General features: G+C 44.7%; 1 protein-coding gene across 1 annotated transcript in view; it reads left to right on the top strand.

The window, feature by feature from the left end:
* The first annotated feature begins 763 nt into the window (after positions 1-763).
* Positions 764-16,059, top strand: part of LOC125759124 (uncharacterized) — a 48,149-nt gene continuing 32,853 nt past the window's right edge. Inside the window, exons 1-3 of the mRNA XM_049417424.1 lie at positions 764-869; positions 4,683-4,771; positions 9,784-9,893. The gene's annotated coding sequence lies outside the window, so the exon portion shown is untranslated. The remainder of the gene's footprint in view (positions 870-4,682; positions 4,772-9,783; positions 9,894-16,059) is intronic.

Here is a 16,059-nt window from a genome sequence, read left to right as displayed (position 1 = left end):
AGGTCACTGTAATTGACATTGTACTGAATGCTTTTAGAAATAAAGCGGAACTAGGTCATCAGCTTATTCGACAAATTTTGTAAAAAACACATGAGGATTACTTTGCGACTCAATGTCAGTGTTTAGAGAGGTGGTGGCAGTAATAAAAAGAGACCGTCATTGAGGCACATTTTCCGTGTACCAAACCAGGTGTGCGCTTGGCTTATTTCTCCGCATATCGTTTTTTTTTTGTTGCATTGTGCTCTTTCTCTCATTCTTTTCGTGCTCCAATCTCTGCTTCGTGAAATTTGGGTCGACTTCCATTTCTGCTGAATCGGGGTAAGCCATTCAGCAGGACTATACAAGGTTAGAACATGAAATTACAGATAAATCATTTCGTTATCAGCGACGTAAGATGCTTGCACTAAAAGGCTACAAGAGTAGCAGTAAATACCTACTTGAATATATGCAGTAAAACATATGTGCCACATGGTGCTATACACAAATAAAATGTATTAGAACAGAAACAGCGGTAGGACTGCCATCGAAGCCCGTGATGTAGTAGAAGGGAAACTGCTTGATTTCATATGACGGACACAAGACAGGAAAAAGACGAAGGCAGGTGCTGCATCCATCTCGTCTTAAAGCATTTTCCTAGAAATATGTTGAACCAACTCGACCAAAGTATGACTCCGTTTGTGATATGGTCGCCCTGCTTATCATTCTTATATCTTTTCTTTTTTATTTTGTCCTCTGCGCAGAACCGTGGTCTCTGGTGCCTTTTACTTCTTCTGCCATACATCACCTGTACTTTACTAGGAATAGCGATAACCATTTGGTATCGGGGATGTGATCCCGGGCTGTCTGGAGCGATAAAGAGCATTGATCAGGTAAGTCTGGTTGTGCAGGCACCTTGTCTGTTAATTATAGTGTCATACAAGGTTATTGCCGCTAAGCGACGGATGACAGCATAGCCATACGAATTATAGTGACAGCTATGTCACAGACAAATTCGAGCACAAGATGTTTCCTTGTGGTTTGAAAAACATGCTATAGGAACTCGCGCACAAGCAACCATGTTTCTTTTTTTTGTTACCTTCCATATTGCTCAGCATTTTCACACTCACGCTTGACTGAACCGGCAGCTCATATGTAATGACCGACTTACTAAATCATTACGTTGATACTATTTGCTTCAAATGTTTGGTATACTCTTGATCAGGACGACAACATTGATTTATTTGGCAGTCCACAACATTATCAAACATCTGCGCAGAATATGAATGAATAAAGTTATTTTTTATCACAGGGTCCGCTATTCGTCGCCGTAATTTGCCATAGGAAAAACTATAGCGCTTTTAAGGCTTATGAAAATGCAGGCGGTCTCTTGCTAATAAAATTATTCAATAAAATTCATTTGTAGAGCTGCCCTTTCCGTCTGTTGTGAATCCTAGAAATTTTCGTGTATTGCAACATCTGTCACTTCCCTATTTATGAAAATCCTCAGTTCTTCAGTCTCATTTATATGCCGAAAAATGACCGCCTCTCACTTTCAACTGTTATTACGTTCAAAATGGCGGCTTTTTGTTCGCTTATATTTTCTGCCACTAAACCATCATCGGCCATATATAGGAAATTGGTTAGTATTGTTTCGACAAATTTCGCCCCCCAAGTTCCTTTCACGCAAATTAGCCTCTGGGAACATCTATTCTGTACCCAGCAAAGACGTGCGCAGAATTTCTGTCTTAAATAAGCGTAGAGCAAGAAGCCAGTGTCGCCAAAAAGTTTTTTGGAGCCCTAAATTAATTTGTGTCTCCAGTTGTCCTAACGACTGCTTTCTGTCCAGCATAAACGTTTTAATTAACATACTGGTCGTTTGCTATTCCCATTATTCTTCGATATACCTGCAGCTTGAAGCGGCCACCTGAATCAAAACCGGTGCTTAGTGTAACAACATGAATTGTAAGTTGCCTGGCAACTTACAATTCATGTTGTTACACTTCAGTATTTTTCATGACATCGCGTACTTGAAATGTGGTCGCTGGTATGCTTCTTTCTCAACTCTGCAAGCGGCTACAGCCGGTATCCCATTTCAGTGCCAAATTCAAGCAATTAATTGGGGTCATATAACGGGACCGGAATTCCTTCTGTATGTTGTGTTTGTTACTGTGCTAGTCTGTGTGAAAAGGTGCGGCCGAAGTTCAGCTGCAGGCTCGCAGAATATAAACTTTGAACATTTTAATACATGCCCCCGATTCTCACCAGCGCATGGTATAGTGCGGTTGGTGGTCAGTTGCTGATTTGGAGTTGTTGATGTCAGCGTCGTTTCTTCAATATATACAACTGTATACAAATGACCACAGATGAGTAGTCGTCGTTTAAGCACACCCCTTTTTCGCTAGCCACGGTCACACGCGTACGCAGGCTACTCAATATTATCACCGCTATTCGACGACTTACTGCGACGTTGTCGTAGCAGTCATCGTGCATGACAAATAGTTTACTGATATTAAAATGAATATCTCCGAAAGCGGAGCGCTTGTGTATTAGCGCACTTGCGTTCAGCGTAATAAAAAAAGATGTGGTGGCAGAAGCCGCCTTCGATGATGCTCGAAGTTTAAAGCATTTCGAAATAAACACTTAGATTTACGAACTGCTGTTTTAATTTCCCCTTTTCAAGTTTATCCTGTGCTAACGACATTACCAACAGTTTTTTCACGTAGCTTTACTGTCAACTAGTTCGTTATGGGGAAAGCGGCGCGAAGTGTGCAGCCCATATACACGTGCGAGGCTAGGTATGTCTGTTAGTGACTTGTGCATCCGCACTAGCGGTGAATGCAGTGAGGAGAGTATCCTGCAGCAGCGGCGCATAGACGCAAGCAACGCAGCTGTGCCACGCGTATTCGTAGCGCGCGTGCACATGTCGTCGACTGAAGCAAGCAGGCGCCCAAGGCCAGCACCCTCCGAAGGCCTTAATGTTTATTTCCTCCGCTATTGCATTTTCCCTCCTACTTGAAACTTCCAAATAATTTTACTGCACCGCTCTGCTGGCGTATATCACGAAGGCACATCTTCAACTTGCACTTTTGCATATTGCTAACTCCTATTTGCACTGTTCCTGTATTCGTCGTGTTTGTTTAAAAATTTACAAATGTATGTTTACCCATCGCAGACATCACACCTACAACACAGAAATTTTTCAGAACTGCGTCCGTATAGAAGCTTTTCTTAGTAAGGCTGTGTGCCTTCACTCAGTTAGGCAACAAGCGCACCGGAGTTTCGCTTTGAGAATAAGCACTATTATGTCGGTGCATGTTTGCCGACGGTGTCTTTTCGAGCGTCCTCGACTAATTGCAAAGAACCGGCAAACAACATAGAGCAAAGCTATTAGGTGAAAAGCCAAGGCGCGTTGCCCCACATTGTTTGCGTCTTTAGAAAGATCACAGCTTCGCCGCAAGGGCGATGAAATGAATGCGATAGCAACAAATTGGAATGTAATGCAGATGGCTACCAGCTAACTTTTTCGATCGGATAGCGCGTAATTCTACAAAGGGCTGGTGTAAGCAAATACTGCCGCTCCAGGGGCGAAGAGGTTTTCGTGGTGTCTATCGTCTCAACGCGAACTAAGCGGCGAGAACACAGCACATACAACGGTATACGAGCCGTCCACTGATGTCTGCCTAGATAGCGCGCGCCAGTGCTCGCGACCGCACCCTTACGCATAATCAAGGTTTGTAGTGGGTGAATGGGCACTGCAGTCCCTCTCGCGTGGCTCGTCTCGCGTAGCCAAAGTCGTGAGCTACGCAGAAAACCACCCGATTTCAGCCAGCTTTGACGCCTTAGCCACTTTGCACCGTTTCGCCTTCCGCCTAGGCATTAGGAATAAAACTGTCGTCCTTCGGCATGTCTCACTACATGTGACATTATTATACCACATATAATGTGGTTGCTTTCCCTCTAGAAGATATACTGGTATTCCCTCTATGAAATATGCATAAGCACTGCTGAATACGGAAACCAATTATCAACATATACACCTCCGTAGATTGTCTTTCAGCTTGATCAAAGAAGCATTAGTACACATACTTCGCTGCATAATGACTCATTTCACGCAGCCTTGATCACTAGAAGTTTTCGAAATGTTCTGGGAAATGCAGAATTTTGAATATTATGAATCAATCCACACTCTGCAGAACAGCGCATAAAGTAATCATGAATATATTTTTGTCACTTTATCTTATCAATACCTTGATTTAAGCGTGTAGGTCCATCACTAAGGATACTTGAAAAGCGCGAACGACTACGAAACACATTTTTATATCCACTGGCTAATATTAACAATGGCGCCAGTCCTGTTGTATGTGTTTTGTCTTCGTCTGCGCTTTTCAAGTATACTTTACCTTAAGTTGTTGCAAAACACCTGGAGTGAAAGTTAGGAACCTCCCAATAGAAGCAGCGAGAATCTCCTGCTTCTGCAGTTTACCAAATTATTGACCATGAACTACTTTGTTAAACAGAAGCTCTTAGTTATCTTCGTCACTTTAAATTTTCATACAAACATTGTAAAGTCCGGAGCATTTAAAATTTCCGCCCAGAACGTCCGCACCTACATTTCATGATAGTATTCTCGAATATGTAAAAACTAATTCATTCATAACCACCGAATTACGAGAGTTGCCTGTTATTTATTTCTTTTTCTTCAGATTATACCCCACTATCTTACCACTGAACTTATCAGCATACCAGGACTCGTAGGCCTCTACCTGGCTGGTGTAGTAAGTGCCGGAACAAGGTAAGTGCAAAAAAATCATAGCTGATCCCTCCGCCTTGGGAATCGGTATAACACGAACGTGTACCGCGTGTTCACATGAGTAGTTCATTGTTTATTGTGCATTGAGGTATGAGACCTTGGCCAATGTCTATTGGTGTTTAACAGCTGAAGCACCGTTTCACGTGGATGCCCGCATATTGACGTCTAGTGACACATATTCATCCCGAAGACTGATTGAACGTTGTGGACACAGCATATCGTAAATAACGTGCAAAGATGACATCGACAAGCGCATAATAAACGCTGGTACTGAATATGCACTCTTTCTAAGCGTCGTCACTTGAGGAGAGAAACGGTAGTGTGTGCGCTCCCGAGTAATACGGTAACCTATGACTGTGCTCATGCATACACTACCACACTGCACTTCGTAGGTTCGTAGCTTCAGCCGTGAACGGCCGAAGACGGAACTTACAGCTGGCGTCAGTGTCGCTGCACCAAGGAGCGACATTCGCCCGTGGATATTGCTGCCTTTCTGCGGTGCTTATTACAGCAGTTTTATTGGGTGGTGCTATCACATTCGAGGCAGCAGGTGGCGGGCAAACACCGTTGGTGCATATGGAAGCTGCGTTACTCCTACAACGAGCTCTCACACGCTAACACGACACGAAAGGCAAAGAACGTAACTCCATCAAGGTGACTCCACGACGCTCGCACTGCAATCATTCGTCACTGACATCGAGACCCTTTAACTTCGTCGTCGCCGAATCGCTCCCAATCGGCGCTTGTCAGTGTCATGACACAGTACTTCACTTCACCGCACGCAGATGGCGGCACTGCCTCCCCAGCTACCTCGCCATTAGAGAGCACCGTGCGAGAGAGAACGTGTGAGAGCGCTCATTCGACTACGCCGGTCGCGTCGTCGACGTTGCTGGACCTCGGCATAAAACATTTTCGTGTTCAAATTCTGTATTTAAAACACATGGGGATAGTAACCGCCTTCGAAGAGCGCGATAAACTTTTAGAAGTGCCCTGACATGGAAGCCTCCACTGCAAATCTTCATTGTAAGGGTCCTTTCTTCTTGGCCGTTTCTGGGCAACTAAATCCATCACATGCATCTTTAGTACTCAATAATGCCCTGGAGAAAAAGTAATACAGTTGAACCTCTCAATAACGAATGCCCTCAAGAACGAAATTCTCGTGACAACGAAGAAATCTGGTGTCCCCCGCGACGTCTATATATTGTTCAATGTATTTGCCCCCTCTTGACAGCGAAGAGGTTTTACAAAGCACTCCTGCAATAACGAAAGTTTCAGGTAATAATCCGCGACGTGTTTTTGAACCCGTGAGGTGGTTTGGAACGCAGGAGTCTGAAAATTGCAGCACCGCTATTCAACAAGTCGGCACATACGTTTGTGCCAACAAGCATTGGTCGACCAGTGCTGTTTATATTCTGTCCGATGATGACGATAAGACTGACACTGATGAGAATGATGATGATAGCCACAAGTTCAACAAGAAGCTGTTGAACTGCACGACTTTTTGCGTGCCGACGCCGACCACATCGCGCACGAAGAGTTCAGTGACTACGCTATCATCAAAGGTGTGTGCGAAGAATATGAGAGTGACGGCAAGAATGAGCAAAGCAACAAAACGTAAGAAAAGCAAGTAAGCTCGCGCGAAGTTCTTGATGCTTTTGAAATTATTGGCACTTTCCTCGGCGCCCAAGACACGAAGCTATGCAAAGCTTATTAAACTGCAAGGCTCGAGCCGACAAGCTCGTTCAAAAGCAAAGAGAAACAGAGCCAGATAAGCGATTTCTTCAACCAAATTTGGTTGTCCGAAGTAACTGGTGAGCGTATTTTTCTATGTTTGCGACAACGAAATTCTCACTATAAAGAACAAAACTCGCTTCCCCGGCGATTTCTTTATTGAGGGGTCCGACTGTAGTCAGTTAACAAGTCCACTTCAGCCATCCGTGGTTGTAATGTCCACTGCACCTGTAGATGGTTTTATGACTATGGCTAGAACTCAATTGAACACTGCGCATGAACGCATGTCCTGCTTGTTCTGTCTTAACCGTTATCTGTGGCGTGGCACGACACCCGGCGCTATCTTGTCGCAATAGGTTTATATCTCTTTCCTACGCGTATTTGTACCACAGATCAAATGATATGCGTCAAACAGTGCCATGTAGCCGCCATTCGTCGCTTGTTCCGCATCGTCTTTCAACCCCTAGATTGACATAGGTGGTCACGTGTCGTACTAGGAAGGATGAGCAAAGCAATGCGTAGCGAAGAATTGAGCTACCGGAGCCTTCGACATTGTCAACGCATCGCCTGTCAAAATAGTGTGGCACCTTTTTCTTAGTTCAAATCAAGCCGCTTCTGCGGCTATACGTTGACCCTGTCATTCTGGTGGCGCAGGATTGAATTGTCAAATCGTCATCTTACAGAAACAAAGATTATGTGGTGATGAAACACTTTAACAATGATCTTTATTACGCGCAAAGTTCCCAGAAAATTACGATAGCTATTCGCGCCACAAGTCTGGCACACACTCACACGGGCTAGTAAACATTTCTAGCTTTCCACTATATGGCATCCGGCGTCATTGGCTGCATCATATTGTCAATCACGTTCACGTCCATGGGTTTGCACTCATTGGGCCCACAATGCAACATAAGAATTTTTGAAGCAAGCGCTTCATAGTGACTTGCCCGTCCGTATACAATGCCACGAGGAAATCCACATGAACTTGCCAGAAAGGCAAAGTTACTTGTTGAAGAAAAGTTGGTAGACCGACTGTCCTGTGTAAATTTGGCCCTAGGCCTGATTTCCGAACCATGACGAAATTTCCGTCAGTTAGGTAGCTTGACTTTCTCAGAAATCCGTGAGCATTTCATTGTGACGTTGTGCTACAAAAGGATGGCTGCCCATTTTCCATTTCGTAACACTTATTCCACCTAGCGTGATTCCGAAGAAGTGATTTGCCATAAACGCTTAATCGTAAGTCATAAAGATAATGGGCGCAATTCCTCTAAGGCATTGTTGGTGAAGAGGAAACATGGCATTCGTTGGGGTTTACATCGTTTGCGAAAAGTACACAACAAGGGGCAGCGAAGGACAATAAGTTTAATATAATAAAGCGGCTGAAAGTAAGCACCACTCTGTTTTAGAATGAAGATTCTAGCCCGCCTTCATGTACTCACACTGGGAGGTTCATACTGAATAAGTAATGAGTTAGGAATAATACATATGATTTTCCTAAAAGTTATCTAACTTTCCCACACACTGTTAGCCGACTAAAGGCTATTGCTGATGATGTTCTATGCGACTGTTGTTGAAGTTTTCTCACTTTTGCTTTAGGCGTTGAAATAGCCAAACAAAACATTCCATGTTTTTTCACGCTATACATGTCGTTTAAATGTTTCCAAAGCCATACTTTCCTCATCTGCAGAAGAAGCGCCATATGCCACATGTCGTTTTAATGTTTGCAAAGCCATATACTTTCCTCATCTGCAAAAGAAGCGCCATATGTGGACTCTAACTGCTTATACGTAATTGCGCCAGGCTGTGTAGTTCAACACTTCAGCATAAGTGATGACGACGCATTGCTGAGATCACTTCCTTGCTCAAAACCAGGCATTCAAGAGACCGAACTGTATGGCGACTGTTGAGCTTGCCGTTTCGTGGCAGCAGGCTTCTTGATTGCGGGTTCGGAGAGGTTTAGAAGGGCAGCGAATCGGAAAGTTGGTTTCTATCCATACATGGGACCAGCTGAAGGGGCGATGGGGGGGATATGACAAAACATGATTTTACGGCTACTCATTGACGATAAAGTTAAGATTGTAAGTCCTGTGACTCGCAGTGTGTGTTTCTACTGAAGTAAGCTTCCCGTTGTCTTTGCGTCTCGCTGTATTTCTTGTTTTCGCTTACTGTGCAAACAGCCAAGAAGGACGCTTTTACAACAAGGTGCGCTTGCATTAATTGCAGAAAAAACGCAACGCAAGGCAGCCTTTCGAACCTTACTGAAATGCTCATCGCACTTGTTTTAACACGGAAGTGTTTTATGCCGGGGTCCACCAAGACTTCAGTGACGTATTTTCTTCATGAAAATGAGGTTGAAAAAATGCCCGTGATCAGATGGCAAAGGAAAAAATGCTCCTTCATTAGGATTAGAGCCCACGACCTCTCGGTCCGCGACAACAGATGCAACAGATGATCTGGGAAGAATAACGTGAAGTAATGCAATAGGACCCTGGCTTCCTCGATTAGCTCCTGCAACGCGTCATTGCTATGCGTGCGTCCCAACCGGCGCATTTCCAATAGCAGAAGTGTAATTTTGTCAACGCCATAACACACCGCGAGGTGGTGACTTTAGCCCATGCCTCGGCCTCGCTTAGAGCTTCCATCCATATCAAAAATAGCTCTGCCGCGCGTGCCTGCGTCGCCTAACTGTAACACCGCGTACGCTCGCCCAGAGAAAAATCGCGGCTGGGCTAGAGGGTAGACACGACGCGCGTTGCTTTTCCGTCTAGTTCCGCCGTGGTGTTCAATAACTCTTTAACATGCGGCGGAATGCCGCATGCCGAAGTTCCGCATGCAATCAGCGACGCTCTTCTGGCTGTCCCAGCGCTTTCTCTGATTACGCTCTCACCTTAGCTACTACAGCTACCACAAAGGTTTCTTTAATCATTGATCATGGACATTAGTCCTCGGGATGGACATGTCAGACACCAATATCCATTGTGCAAGCTCCTTCACATCAATGCACTGTAAACATTCTACTACTTTTGTAAATGCACGTTTTAGCTTGGAGTTATACCGATTCCTGACGGAGGGATCCGCCATGTATTTTTTTTGTTTTTACATATGCTTCCAAGCAGGAATGCTGTGTAATTATTGCATTTCGCGCACAGTTCAGCAGTTGCAATTGCCACGAGGCATTTCAGTGCACTTAATAGAATACAGCAGTTTTGTCTGTACAGTACGTATGCGCTAGTTCTGACAAAAACTACTTTCATCCCAACCAGCACGATATCATCAGCAATAAATTCTGAAGCAGCAATACTCTACGTCGACGTTATCTCTCACGTGTACAAAAGAGCGGACGAGCACGTGCTGTTGATAACGCGCTGCACCGGTAAGTAAATACCGCTTTGTCGGCGCTTAATGTGCTCTCACGCACAGATATTTTCACGAAGAGCTATTATTCAAATTACATTGAACATTAAAAGCAAAAGTGCATCAAGAGCTCTCGTTATTCTATTTTGTAAGTGAGGTGAAGGAAAGGCGTTTCTCTCTCAGCCAGGCGCGTGTATGTACATTATTTCAATTGTTGGAATATATTTAGTGTGTGAATATTGGGTCGTATTGCTGGGCGAAATGCACCATCATTCGAACACTTTGAGGTCGCTATATTTTAAAGACATCCAGGAGGCAAAAGGTTACCCGGAGCATCAATTTTTTTTAAATTCAACAACTCGACTTAGGTTTGAACACACATCTGTCAGGCAAAATGCCACTGGTGCCAGAGCGCTCCAACGGCTGAGCTGTTGCATCGCAGCACTTTTACAGCGAAAGCCGTTATGAGATCATTTCACCGGCCGTTTTTGGCGCCGTAGTTGTCCGCCGCCGCCGCCGCCGGTGTCCGTAACCACTATCGCTCGAAATAAGAAAAAAAAACAAAATAAGAAAAAAATTCCAGGATGAAACGAGGTTCGAACCTGGGCCCTCTGCGTGGGAGCCCAGTATTCAACCTCTGAGCCATGCCGGTTTTTTTTTTCTTTCATGGTATTTATTCAACATAGGATATCACTTGAAAGCAATTGAATACAGACAAAGAACTAATATGTTGATTATGCTCTTATCGCAACACAATGACGAACAGAAGGCACTACAGAATTCGCAATCACCTCTATAGCGGATACATCACATAACTGATTTTTCAATTGTGTGCTAGAACAGCGGTAAGGATAAGCACCTCACCAATGCCGTATACCATTCTGGTTGATATTCCATTTGCTCGTAGACATCTCTTAGCTGAGTGACCAACCTAATGAAGTGGGCTGTTGAGGAAACTATCGGCTCTGCGTTTCTCTGCAACATGCGCGTCTTCCACAGGCTATGCATTCCAATGAGGAGAAACATGTCGAATGGTACGTCATTACAACTCGCTGGCAAGAGATATCGCACGGAATGGGAATTTAGCACAAAGTCTTTTTGAAGAGTTCGTTGGAGCACATCCCAAAATAAGATTGCATCTCTGCAGTCTATAAAACAATGTTCAATAGTTTCTGGCACATCACACAGAGGACAATCAACGGACGACACAAAAATGTCTCTTGAACAAAGCCAAGTCTTCACAGGCAAAGTCTCTGAATGTAATTTAAAAAAGAACGTTTTTGTCGATGGTGTCAGCGGCATTTTACGTATTCGATCTAAGACATCATGTCCTGGCAGTCCCAAGTATTTTGCACGATAAAGTGGTGGCGGAAACAGCATCGCTATTAAATCTCTGTAAAGATTTTTGCGTGATACACAGTACAAATATTCATTTGAAAACCTAACTGTTAAAAAACGAACAGAGAAATAAACTTCTCGCATAAATCCCCATAAACATGGTCGTGGAGAAGAATCGGATGAAACTACTAGATCAGGTAGCACATTAACCAGGTTTACCTGCAAGAATGCTCGAATAATAGGGTGAGAAGCGTCGCGGAAAAAGAAGTAGCGAGATACAATTTGCCGCACGTACAGATGTACTAGACCTAGCCCACCTGCACTAACTGGTCTGAATAGATTGTCTCGTCTCATGGATTCATATGTTGATGACCATATAAATGTTGCAAATTTACGATGAAAGCTCTGAATATGCGCTCTAGCACAATGCAGCACTTGTAGTACATAGAAAAGTTTTGTAGCCAAAAACTTGTTGCACGTTTCCGCTTTACCGAAAATTGAAAGGTTATGTGGTATAAAAGATTTAGCGTAACGCTCAAGGCCTGCCACCCTATCTTTCCAGTACTGTGCGCTTGACTTGTGTGCACTTAGTGGAACACCAAGATATTTTGGTGGCACCACAGACCACTCAATACCGGCAAACTGATCAGGTGTAGATCCCCATGACCCAAACCACAAACCTGAACTCTTAGAATAGTTTACCTGTGCGCCTGAGACGCTACCAAATTGCTCTACTGCATCAACAATCCTTTCAATACTGGGTTTGTCAGTACAAAAAAAGGCAATGTCATCTGCATATGCTAAAACTTTAACTTCATTCTCTAGCAGTCTGAAGCCATGAATATTGTGAGACTGAATAATATGCAAGCACATCGGTTCTAAGTATAGAGAAAAAAGGAGCGGCGACATAGGACATCCCTGCTTAACAGAAGAGCTGATAGATATAGGCTGCGAGAGATGACCGTTCACTATTAGGCGGGTAGAGCAATTATTATAACAAAGTTTCACTCCTTTTAACAATGTTGAGCCCACATTAGCTTGCTTTAAAAGGGAAAACAGAAACGAGTGAGAAACACGATCAAATGCCTTTGCGAGGTCAACTTGCAGTAATGCAAGTTGGTCAAAAGAATTTGAGCAAAAATCTAGAATAGTACGAGCGATGTGGATGTTAGTCTGTATAGAACGGCCTTTCAGTCCACATGTTTGATGGGGTCCAACAACAATCGACAATTACAAACTGCAACCGATTAGCTAAAATCTTGGCAAAAATCTTATAGTCTACGTTACATAACGTTATGGGCCTGTAACCATCAGCATGACGTAATTTTTCTTTATCAGCACTCTTTGGAATCAAAATTGTGTGACTTTTTGTGAAAGACTGTGGAAAAGCCTCGATCTCTAACGCCTCTGAGAAAATTCTCATTAGAATGGGACATAGACGTCCCTTAAAAGCCTTATAAAATTCACCTGATATTCCATCAGGGCCTGGTGTTTTCGATAAAGGCAATTGATCGATGGCAAGTTCTAGCTCTTTCTGAGTAAGAGGACCGCTTACAAGTGAACAATCTTCATCTGTTAATGGTTTAATGAGGGACACGAATTGATCGAGAAGTTGAACATTCTGAGCAGAAGTACTAGCACTAAACAATGTTCGGTAGTTGTTCTCAAATTCTGCCATGATATCATCTGGATTGGTCACCAAAGTACCATTAGAGTATACTTCCCATATCATTTTTGACATTGCGTTTCGATGCTCGTCAAGCAGAGCCTGACGAGTTGGTTTCTCGGAATTTAGTGCTCGATTATTGCGCGAGCGAATACGCGCACCTCTGTAGCGTTCTGCATTAAAATGTTGAATTTCACATTTGATACTAGCAATTTCTTCAACACATGAACCAGGTGCTTCACACTCTATCTCATAAAGGCTTCTGAGGCTATTCTCTAACATCTTTTCTTCGTTTTTCTTATAGAACGATTTTACAGAACTTTGTTCTATAGCGAGTGCGCGCACCTCTTGCTTGAACAACTCCCATGCAGCAAATAAAGGTAAATCAGCGTTAAAACAAGTGGTCATAGTTTTACACACCTCAGTAGTAAATGCTTTATCGCTTAAAAGGGTGGAATTAAATTTCCAAAGAGCCCAGCGAGGACGGAACTTTACATTGGAATTTTTTCCTAGTTGAGCAATGACGATGCAATGGTCTGAAAACGATACCGGTTCAGTAACACATGACCACCCACGCGAAAGAATGGTTGAAGAGATGTAAATTCTATCGAGACGTGCATGAGAAAGTCCTTGAATGTGCGCGTACGAACAACTCCCTCTGTGTGAGGCTCCAATATCCACAAGTCCCGCAATTTCAGTAATCTCAGCCAACACCTCACCGCTCTTGTCCCTGCGAGAACTGGGCCCTACACGGTCATTATCATCACAAACACAGTTAAAGTCGCCCATAAGCACTGTCTCTCTACCACAATCTAGCAGGGGGGCCATACTTTCAAAGAAAGCAACGCGTCTACCTATGTCATTCGAGGCGTAAATATTCACCAAACGCCATGCAACACCATGGAGCACAAAATCACAACGTATAAACCGTCCTTCAGTGTCAACCTCATAGCTGAAGGCGGAATAAGGGAGATTATTCTTAAGTAACAAAAGACAACCTGCCGACAAACCCACAGAATGTGACACACATATGTTATAATCATGCTGAAAGAGCCTTAGGGCCCTTTCAGTCTCGTCATCACTCTCAAGCTTTGTCTCCTGAACTGCGACAAAGTCGAAACGCTTGCCTGTAAGCAGCCGACGGAGTTGCATTTGTTTCTGCCGAGACCTAAGCCCTCGTAGATTTAAGGTCGCGAAGGTGAGCTGCATGGACGCCATGGTGACTACACACTGCTTTTCTATTCCAAGCTGTCAGGCGTGGAGGGTGAGGGAGAACCCTCCCTTGCACTGCCACCAGGCCGTCTGGACCTTGATCGTCGATGCTTTTCTTTGTGTTGAGACAGTCGCCTTCCACGTGATTGCTTTGGCACGCTGATGTCATTTTCCTCAGAGGACACAGATGCGTAGGAGGCGCGGCGTTTGGGAACTGCTGTGTCCATTTTAGTGGACACCTCAAGAGCAGGTACGGGAGCATTACCTTGGCTATGTCGCTGGTCAGGAGCACTGCTCGTAGCGACGACAGCATCTGCCGTGATGTCCTTGTTGTTGGCTGACTTGACGTTCAGAGACGTCCTCATCAGCACATAGTGGCTGCTTCTCACTCCGACACGCAGTTGCCTCGCATCTCTCGGACACGGAGGTGCTCTCGGATAACGTAACACTGGTTGTTGACGCGTCTGCTGGTACCGACGTATTCATTGTGCTTATGTCCATAGCGTTAACTGTTGGAAGGTCACCTTTCGCATCAATGACCTCCGTAGCATCCATTATGTGCTCTTTAACGGCATCCTCTTGAGGCCGGGTTCTGTGCCTTAGCTTATCGGCATAAGACACCACACACTCATCCGCAGAATGTCCAAAACGGCGACAGTTTTCACAACGAGGCGTCCGGCAATGCCGACGTATGTGACCAACTCTGTTGCGACGGAGGCACAGAGGTGGCCTCCCAGGAATCAATAGAGGAGAAAGACGAAGACGACGTTCCGAACGGTCGTGTTTTTGATGTTCTCCGCACCAATGGAATCATCGGCTTCTAGCCGAGGTACTGCTCAGGCTGCTGCCAGTAGTAATGAATACCGCACCGTACTTCCACGTCTGCCAACCGGTAAGCTCGTCACCGACTCTGTATTTCTTCACGCTGACCTAGCCGGCCGCCCCTATCGAGTTCAAGACTTCAGAGATGCCCTACGGAATGCTATCGACCTGAAGGAGATAAGTTCAATTGGACAGTTCCAGATGTCGCATGTCTGGATGGTTACCTGCAAGTCGGCGTTAGCAAAGGCCAAACTCGTTGCACTCAGTGAAGTGATGGCTAAAAACCGTCGCTGCATCGTCATAGACCCGGAGCCGGCAGAGGTCAAGATGAAGCTCTTGTGGCTTCCAGAACGGTTGGAGGACATCTATATACGTGAAGCACTTCAACCTTTTGGAAAAGTGACTTCAGTAAGCAGAGAAAGTTGGCGTGTAGCGGACATGGAGGACATGAAGACCCTTAACCGTGACGTTGTGCTCTCGTTAGCCGATGGAGTCACTGTTGCGGAAATTCCACATGTGCTTACTGTCTGCGGCGTACAGAGTCTTCTATTGATTCCTGGGAGGCCACCTCTGTGCCTCCGTTGCAACAGAGTTGGTCACATACGTCGGCATTGCCGGACGCCTCGTTGTGATGCTTGAAACTGCTTTGCAAAAAGGTCCATACAGGCTTCATGTCGGGAAGGAACCACATTAACATATGCTATGTAGCGTGGTAGACGAGTAAAATTAGCACCAAGCGTCGCACAACGCGAATTCTGTAACCAGGCGTCACACAATGCGAATTGCGCAACGAGAAGGTTGTTGAATGCTTCCAACCCATTACAAAGGGCTCCGCCATAAATCTTCATCGTCATCAGGCAGAGCATCAACAAAGTGCGCATAATGCCTTATATGCGTTTAGCAGGTAAAACGGCTCTCCGTAGAGTGACGAAAAATGGCATAATGCCTGCTTTCCTACTTCTCAAAAATTGCAATGATTTATAGCATAGTGGGTTCTTCGCAAGTGCACGTGTATTAGTTGCCAAGGAAGCCCATAATCGCATGATCCATTTCCTCGGGGTCTCAGTAAAGTTCTTCGCCCCCCGCCCTCTCTCTCCCACGTCAACGTATGTCTTACAGTATGGCGGGAGAGGGACATAGCGACCGG

Source organism: Rhipicephalus sanguineus, chromosome 7 (genome assembly GCF_013339695.2).
Source record: "Rhipicephalus sanguineus isolate Rsan-2018 chromosome 7, BIME_Rsan_1.4, whole genome shotgun sequence".
Lineage (NCBI taxonomy): Eukaryota > Metazoa > Arthropoda > Arachnida > Ixodida > Ixodidae > Rhipicephalus > Rhipicephalus sanguineus.
The sequence above is the reverse complement of the archived record's forward strand: the minus strand, read 5'-3'. Positions and strand labels throughout refer to the sequence as shown.